This window comes from Corylus avellana, chromosome 1, assembly GCF_965113065.1.
Source record: "Corylus avellana chromosome 1, dhCorAvel1.hap1.2, whole genome shotgun sequence".
Taxonomy (NCBI): Eukaryota; Viridiplantae; Streptophyta; class Magnoliopsida; order Fagales; family Betulaceae; genus Corylus; species Corylus avellana.
Window position 1 is genome coordinate 39804422 of NC_142490.1, and position 7579 is coordinate 39812000.

The 7579-nt window shown below is 39.7% G+C and overlaps 1 pseudogene; it reads left to right on the forward strand.

The window, feature by feature from the left end:
- The first annotated feature begins 1619 nt into the window (after positions 1-1619).
- Positions 1620-6042, forward strand: LOC132172638 (glutamate receptor 2.1-like; annotated as a pseudogene).
- Positions 6043-7579: the final 1537 nt, after the last annotated feature.

Sequence of the window (7579 nt, forward strand, 5' to 3'; positions counted from 1 at the left end):
AAATAAAAAAATTACTACGAAACAAAATTTTTCACTTTTCAATACCACTTTTTCATTTTCCCATATTAATAATTTTTTTTATTATTATTCTTTTTATCCATGAATAGTGTGGTTTGGTGGGGTGGGGTGTTGTTTAACAAACACCCCCTTCTTTTCTCCCTTTGACTGACAAAAATATGGTTTGACATTAAACTTATAGTCTAAAATCATATTAAAATATCAATTATTTTAAAAATTAAAAGAAGTAAGAATCGAAAAATTAAATTATTTAGGGGAAACTCCAGAAAACCCCCTCTGAACTTCCAGCCATTTTGACATACCCCCCTGAATTTTCAAAACTCTCACTTAGGCCTCCTGAACTTTGATTTTCTCTCACTTTGGACCCTTTTAACGTTAAAGTCAAACAATTTGACTTTTTAAACCCATTTTACCCTCCCCCAAAACTACGTCGTTTGATGTCCTAAAACTACAACACCTACCCAGCCCAAAACGACGTTGTTTTAGGCATTAATTTTTTTTTTTTTTTTTTTTTTAAAAAGCAAAATAAATAAATAAAATAAAATAAAATAAATAAAAAACAAAAAACAAAAACAAAAAACAAAATCGGAGGTGGCTCCTAGCTGATCTGGGGGTGGTCGAACCACCCCCATGGCCAAGGGGGTGGTCCGGCCAACCCCTTGGCCAAAAAAAAAAAAAAAAAAAGGGATCGGGTGCATTTGGGGGTGGCCAGACCACCCCCAAGGGGCTGGGGGTGGTTTCGGCCACCCATACGGCTGACCGACCAGCCCCCGATTTCGTTTTTTGTTTTTTTTTTTTTTTTAATATTATGCTCAAAACGATATCGTTTTGGGTTGAGTGGTGATGTAGTTTTGAAGCCCAAAATGACGTCGTTTTGGGTTGGGCAGTTGTAGTTTTGGAGTCCAAAACAACATAGTTTTGGTTGAGGGTAAAATATGTATAAAAAGTTAAAAGGGTACAAAGTGAGAGAAAATCAAAGTTTAGAGGGTCTAAGTGAGAGTTTTGGAAATTTATGGGGTATGTCAAAACAGTTAGAAGTTCAGGGAGGCTTTCTGAAGTCTCCCCAATTATTTAATTTATTTTCTATTATAATCTTATTAATCGAATATGTTAGGGGTCCACAATTCCGATGAAAGAGGCAGCGCCGACCCCTAGCTTTAACCTCCTCAGTCACCTCCTGGTCCTCCTCTGTCACCACTCATCTCTTTTCTAAGTCTTCTTCTATAAGAAAATAGGCAAGCAAACAGAGTTGCAAGAAACGTGTGCAATTCTCCATCACAGATTCACATGCCAACATGATGGAATTTTGCCACCATTTAAGAACGACCCAGCGACAACTCTAAGTCGTAGATTACAAACTGCTAGCGTGCACTGTACGTAACTGAGTAATTAATTAATGTTGTCTTCTAGCAAACCAAGTCAAAGAAATGAACTTTCACGCCCAGTTTCCGACCAATTTCCTTCGTTTTCCTACAAACCAATCACATTGATTTAGTTTTAGTTTGATAATCAGCAAGAAACCAGAAAAACCCATTAAAACCCGAATCAGCACTGATTAACTCCCTATACCAAAATTTCCAGCAATAGCTTGGTCAGTTGTAATGGTCAGCAAAATCTCAAGATCATCAGTACTACTCTTTCTTGCACTCGTCTCTTTTCTTTTCGTTCTCTACCAAGGAGCTGAAGCCGCCATTGCTAAAGAAGTTATGAACATAGGTGCTATCATTGATGTTAATTCCCGCATAGGCAAAGAAGAGAAAATCGGCATGGAAATTGCGGTTCAGAACTTCAACAAAACGTCCAAGACTCACAAACTCTCCCTCTCTATCAAGCATCCTTATAGAGTAACTTCTGTTGGTTAGTATATCTCGAGCTATTTATTACCAATTCTATTACATTTTAAATCACCACTTTTCAAAAATTTGAACTGATAGGAAGATGAATCATTACTGTAATGAGAGTATCTTAATTGTGATTGCATGCAGCTGAAGAGATGATTAAAGAGAAGAAGGTGAAAGTGATTATCGGCATGCACACGTGGCAGGAAGCAGCTGTGGTAGCCGACATGGGAAATGAAGCTCAAGTTGCTATTATTTCATTTGCAGCACCTGCCATTAACCCACCGCTGATGCAACTCCGTTGGCCTTTCTTAATACAAATGGCTAAAAATGGTTCTGAAGAAATAGAATGCATTGCTGATATTATTCAAGCGTACAATTGGAAAAGGGTCGTGGCGATTTATGAAGATGAACCCTATGCCGGTGATTCTGGGAAGTTGGAACTTTTGTCGGAGGCTCTCCAGAATGTGGGTTCGGAGATTGAGTACCGTTTGGATCTTCTACCATTTTCTTTTCTCTCTGATCCGGTAAGAGTCGTCCAAGAAGAGCTTAATAAGCTACTGCAAATCCAATCTCGGGTTTTCATAGTTCTTCAGTCATCATTAGAGATGGGGAGTCTTTTGTTCAGAGAAGCTAAGCCGATGGGACTTGTAGGGAGGGACTCAGCATGGATAATTGCAGAAAGCATTACAAATTTGCTGGATTCTGTTAACAACTCCGTTATTTCCTCCATGGAAGGCACGTTGGTAATCAAGACCAACTATTCTGAGATCAGCAGGCATCATCATTTTTATTCCCAGTTCCGGAATAATTTCAGAAGTGAATATCCGGAAGAAGATAATTCTGTGCCTGGAATTTATGCCCTGCGAGCATACGACAGCATTGGAATTGTTATAAATGCGATACGGAAAATGGGAAGTCCAAAGATGTTGTTAGAGAAGATGTTATCAAGCAATTTCTCTGGTTTAAGTGGAAAAATACGTTTCGAAGAAGGGCGGCTGTCGGAGAGTCCGATGTTGAGGATCGTAAACGTGGTTGGGAAGAGATACAAAGAAATAGATTACTGGAAAACAGAGCATGGGTTTTCGGAAAACCCAGCTGACATAGTAGAAAAAGAGAAAAATGGAAGTAGTTTGTCTGGTCCGGTGACTTGGCCTGGGAACTTACAACATCTTCCTCCGAAAGGTTGGGAAATGCCGACAAATGCAAAGCCGCTGAAGATTGGAGTTCCAGGGAGAGCAACGTTCGAGAAGTTTGTGAAGGTCGAGTATTGAAAGACACCGAGTCAGAACAAATATGATGGTTTTTGCATTCAAATTTTCCATGAGGTGCTAAGCCTTTTAGAGTATCACCTGCCTTACGAATTGGAGCCCTACAATGGCACCTACGACGACCTGGTTTATCACATCTATAACAAGGTAACAATTTCACATATTAATATTCCCTTGAAAATAGGTTTATTAATAAAATTTATATTCTTTTTTATTTTATTATTTTTTTAATAAAATTTTCATTCCAAGACCAACAAAACACCAAAACATACCAACAAAAAAGTTAGAACTCAGTTTTATATCAAAAAACAAGAAAGCTTATTATATTCCGCATATTAAGTTATATATTCATGTGATATTGATCGAGGTGAGAATCTATAAATCAAATTAGTTTCCAACTGCAGTACTCCAGTAAGAATAACAGGAGATTATGGAAATAAAATTTTTATTGACTTTTTTGTTTATATTGATTTCGATCCCCAAGCCACGTTGAGGAGACTTCATATTTGCCAAATTTCCACTTGCCACCTTAATTTCTTACCTAATAGTCAAAATCACCTTTTCTCTCTCTCTAGGACGGAAACGACTTGTGTCTTTGATAATAGTTTTGAAAAGTTTTTAGGTGACATTAAGATTAAAAGAATTTTTGTTGTTTTGATTTAAAAAAAAAAATTTCGGGTAATATAAAATTTTTCTTTTATATATGTTTGCAATTTGTTTGTTTCTGATAAAAGTTATTTTTGCTTGTCGTGTGGGAAAAAACACAATGGAAGTCATATGATGCTGTGATCGGCGACATAACCTTACTAGCGGACCGAATGCAATACATTGATTTTACAGTGCCATTTGCGGAGTCAGGTTTGTCTATGATTGTTCCAGTGAAACCGGAAGCGTCGGCATGGATGTTTATGAAGCCCTTCACGGTGGGAATGTGGGTGGCGACTGGCGGTATCTTGATATACACAATGCTCGTGGTTTGGTTCCTGGAGCGTCAATGCAATCCAGAGTTTAATGGACCCAGCTGGAAGAACCAGATTAGCACTGCACTTTTTTTCACCTTCTCCTCTCTCTTCTTTGCTCATAGTAAGTATCAAATTTCTGTATACTAACGTGTCAATTGATACATATGTAAAAAATGACAAATGATTGGATTTATACCAAACACACACGAATGTGCGTTACGATATGGGGGTTTGATTTGAATCGTACTATGCTTTTAAAATAGATCCAACGATTGGATTTATATGATTGTTTGTAAAGTCAATTGTAAGATTAAATTGAGTTTGATCTAACGGTTGAGATTAAGTAATTGTTATTAACAAACCATTAATTATAATTTTAATCTGGTGGCAAGATTAAGTGTTTGTTAATATCTTATCGTTATTTACGATTTACTGTCCATGTTCTCTCTCCTCTTTCTATAATAAAAGCTCTAAGGGTGTTTTTGTCTGGTTTTGTTTTGTGCAAAACGCAACTAAATTGCAAGAAATTTATGAACTTCTTTGCATCTAGCCTCCAAAAATATTTGTTATAACTCGATGCTTACCAATTTATTAGAATTAATGGGATCAAATTAATAAATTCTTAAGGAAAGCAAGCCTCATTTCATTTTCTGTTTTGCTTGCGACTTGAAAGCACCCATATAGCACGTGGTTTTATATATTGCAGGGGAAAAAGTCTACAGCAACTTGAGTCGTTTGGTGATTGTACTATGGCTCTTTGTGGTGTTGGTCCTGACATCAAGCTACACCGCTAGTCTGTCTACAATGCTGACAGTTCAACAGCCGCAACCCAATGTGACAGATGTAGAGTGGCTAAAGAAGAACAACTTGAAAGTTGGTTGCGATGGTGATTCATTTGTAAGGACATACCTGAATAATACTGTTGGGTTCGAGACAGACAACATATTGAATGTCACCAGCGAATACAATTACATAGGACAATTTGAAACCAACAGTATCTCTGCTGCCTTTCTTGAACTCCCATATGAGAAAATTTTCCTCAATAAGTACTGCAATGGCTTCATTGGCACCAGACTCACCACCACCTTTGGAGGATTGGGCTTTGTGAGTAGCAACTGAATCTTCAACTTCTTTATATTAATCCTGGTCCCTTCCTTTTCCTTCAACTGTTGCTTAAACTTTTAGAACAACTGGTAATTTAACATAAAGTAATAAAATTATTTTCTTTTCTCTATCTCTATGCAGATATTCCAGAAAGGCTCTCCAATAGCCAGGGATTTTTCGAAAGCCATTCTGAGTCTATCAGAGAATGGTAAGTTAAAGGTACTGGAAGACGAATGGTTGACTCCTATGGACGAGTGTTCAACCAACATAGCTTCCAATAGCACTCAAAACCTGAGCCTCCAAAGCTTTTGGGTGCTCTATCTGATATCCTTTCTCACTTCCACCATTTGCTTTCTACTATCCCTAAATTGCTCACTAATAAATCGTCAGAATCATCAGCATGCATACGAAGGAAATGTAGCTCCAGATGATGGAAGTGTTTGGAAGATGGCAGTTAGACTAGTAGGTAACTTTCATATCAAAAGTTCAAAAACAACTCCAACTTTAGCGGACGCATCGGATATAAATGCAGACACAACAGATGTAAATGATTGTTCTTCAAGGTGGGAATTCATGAGCTCTTCTAACACTCCGGAGCCTGTCGAGTCCTCCCCAACAGTTGAAATAGAAATTGATGTAGATCGAAGTGTTTGGGACTTCAGGAAGAAGACGGGAATGGATGGTAGTGTGGACATACCCCGGAAGATGGTGACGCAATCCCAGACTCGCGCGGCAAAAAAGGGAGTTCCTGGAACTGCGATCGATCTCATGTTAATTGCGATCGAGCGCCCTGGAGTAGCAATCGAGAGCACGGTGCCTGCGCTCAAGCGTCCAATCCCTGGAATTTGAGGGTCGTCCCTGGTACTGCGACTGATACGTCCCTGGAACTGAGTTCAGTCGCATGCTCGAGCGCACTCGGGGCGCTATGTTACTTTTTCCGCATTTATTTCGCTTTAAACTGACTTTCTTTCCTTGTTTTGCAGGGATTAGGGTTTTGAAAGTCCCTATTCCGTGTTTTAGTAGTATTAGGAATATTAGAGGCTATAAATACATGCTTATAGCCACTAGCAAACTCAATTTTTGATTATTATTTGTTTTTCTCAATAAGAATACTCAGAGCTGAGTTTCTTCATTGCTTTTCCTTAAATTCATAGATAGCATCTATTGATTTGAGAAGGTTTCTTTGATTCTTGTGATAGTCTCACAATCTTAGAAATATTTATCCCTTCTACTTGCTGTTTTTTTGTTCACTACAATCCTACACTGCATCAGTTGGTATCAAAGCTCCAGTTTTCTTTCCATGACACTGCCAAACACAAGAAGAAGGGGCAACCACTTTGCAAATCTGGAAGACATGCATGAACGTGAGGAAGCAGTTGGTGGAGCACGCACAGAGGAGCAGTGGCAACTCATGGAGGAAACGGTCGCTGATTTGAGGGCCCAACTTGCTGCCTCCAACGCTCGAGCGACCAATCCAGTGGGGCGCCACAAGTGCTGTCAACAACCCTCACCACTCAGCTCTGAGAAGCAAGACGAACAAGGTACGGAGAATGAAGCTGGGAACCCTTTCGCAAGGCGCCGAGTACATGGCCATCAACCCCATGTACAAGCCCATGCCAATTGATGTGAGAGCTGTTTCAAACTCGATATTCCAGAATTCCACGGGGATCTTTAACCCGAAAAATTTTTGGATTGGGTAGAGGCAGTTGGGGAAATTCTTGATTTCAAGGGGGTGCCCAAGGATTGCCAAGTTTCTTTGGTCGCAACCAAATTCCAAGGGAGAGCAGCAGCATGGTGGCAGCAATTGAAGCAATCAAGAGAGCGGCAGAGAAAGAAGAAAATTAACAAGTGGGAGAAACTGTTGAAGCATATGCGACCGGCCTTTTTACCCTACAATTATACCTGAACCATATATCAAAAGCTGCAAAATTTAAACCAAGGTTTGAAGTCTTTGGATGAATATACAAAAGAATTCTACAAGTACCTCACTCGCGTGGATCGAGCAAAAGCAAACAACCAACTCGTGTCACCATACATTGGAGGTTTGCGCCAAGAAATTCAGGATTCCCTAAACCTCTTTAATCCCCCTAATGTGTCCGAGGCCCATCAACGGGCACTATTGCTAGAAAGGACGGCTTCTAGAAGGCCTTTTGGGGGATTCAGTCGAGGAACCGAGGGCAGCACAAACCAGTCAAGTGGGCCATTCACTACGCACAACACCACTCCAACTCCAAGTCAAGGATGTACCCCAACCACCACGGGACCACCGACCCGAGCTAAAGCATCCAATGGGCCCAAATGTTTTAAGTGTGGAGAACCGGGCTACAGGATGGCAGATTGCCACAAAGGGGAAAGGTATGGTAAGGGGTTTGACTGTGGTATTTTT